Source organism: Orycteropus afer, unplaced genomic scaffold (genome assembly GCF_000298275.1).
Source record: "Orycteropus afer afer isolate SDZICR_OR568_19922 unplaced genomic scaffold, OryAfe1.0 scaffold00542, whole genome shotgun sequence".
NCBI classification, from domain to species: domain Eukaryota; kingdom Metazoa; phylum Chordata; class Mammalia; order Tubulidentata; family Orycteropodidae; genus Orycteropus; species Orycteropus afer.
Window position 1 is genome coordinate 679641 of NW_006922129.1, and position 1859 is coordinate 681499.

The following is a 1859-nucleotide window of genomic DNA, read 5'->3' on the forward strand; positions in this document are numbered from 1 at the left end:
TTTTTGTATATAGCCACAGTAGTCAAAATAGCCAGTGTTGATGCAGTGATGGACAAATCAACCAATGGAATAGAGTAGACAGCTGAATTTCACAAAGGGACGAACCCCATTAAATGCGGAAAAGATAGCCTCTTTAACAAATAATGCTGGCAAAAGTGGCTGTCCTTTTGCAGAAAACTGAAACAGGAGCCACATCCTTTCCCATATACAAAACTGAGCCCAAGATGGAGCAAAGCCCTAAACGTAAAACCTGAAACCATAAAGATCATCAATGAAAAAATAGGGGCAAGCTTAGGGGGCCTAATACGTGGCATAAATACACTATCAAACACAACTGAAAACACACAGACAGCAGAAGACAAACTAGACAACTGGGACATCCTGAAAATTAAACATCTGTGGAGAGCAAAGACTTCAGCAAAAAAGTAAAAAGAACCTACACACTGGAGGGTGGGGGCGGGGGTGGATTGGCAACAACATATCAGAAAAAACACTAGTCTAAAATTTATAGAAAACTTCAGCACCTCAACAACAAAAAGACAATCTAATTAAAAAATGGGCAGAGGACATGAATAGACACTTCACCAAAGGACATCCAGGTGGCCAACAAACTCATGAAGAAATGGTTGTGATCTTTAGCCATTGGGAAGATGTAAACCAAAACAACAATTAGATATCATGTCACCCCAGCATTAACAGCAAAATTAAAAAAAAAATAAAAAAGCAGAAAACTACAAATGCTGATGAGGATATGGAGAGACTGGAACCCTCATATATAGCTGGGAGTATAAAATGGTGCAGCCACTGTGGAAAATGGTCTCGTGCTTCCCTGAAAAGTTTGAAATAGAAATACTATATGATCCAGTAATCACATTACTCGGTATATACCCTAAAGAAATAAGAATCATGACAAAACATATATATGCACATCCATGTTCATAGCAGGATTATTCACAATAGCAAAAAGATGGAAACAACCTAAGTGACCATCAGTGGATGAATGGGTAAACAAACTGGTACACACACACAATGAAATACTGTTGTTGTTGTTGTTGTTATGTGCCTTTGAGTCAGACCTGACTCATAGCGACCCCTCCTTGGGCTTCCGAGGTGGAATCACTACAGAAGTAGATTGCCCAACTTCTTTCTGAGGAGTGGCTGGTAGGTTTTAACCAACGGACTTCTGGTTAGCAGTCAAGTGCCTTAGGCACTACGCTACCAGAGCTCCCTAATGGAATACTATGCAACATTAAAGAATAATGATGAGGACAAATATTGTGTTAGTCTGTTATTGTAAAAGTTAAGGAAAGGTTTATCTATAGAAGGAAATTTTCTTTGTTGGTTACCAGGGGTGGGAGGGGAGGGAAGGGAACGCCGTTAGATAGATAGAGATAAATATTGATTTGAGTGAAGAGGGCAATGTACCAAACCTGTGTGACCAATATGACAGCATTGAGAATGAGAAAGACATAGAGAGGTACATGGGAGGTATAGACATCAAATATGAACCTTTTTGCACATATAGTACTGCATTGTCAATGAAGGCAAACATGGGTATATGGGTAGATAGATAGGTGGACAGGCTGTACGATTAGGTATGTCTATGAAATGGGGAGTGTATCCAAGAACATATATGGGGTTGGCAGACAACGGTCCTACAAGTTTATGTGAATGATCAGAGTTCCTAGGTGTATAGTAGAGCTGACAAGGGGCAAGGTTGTGGTCACTGCTTGGTCACAGCCAGCTACCCAGAGAGACTGAGTAGTTGAACCTGTGGGCTTGGGACCATAGTCGCAGGGGACATCAAGCTCAATTGGCATAACATACTATACAAAACATTGTTCCACCTCCTACCTTGG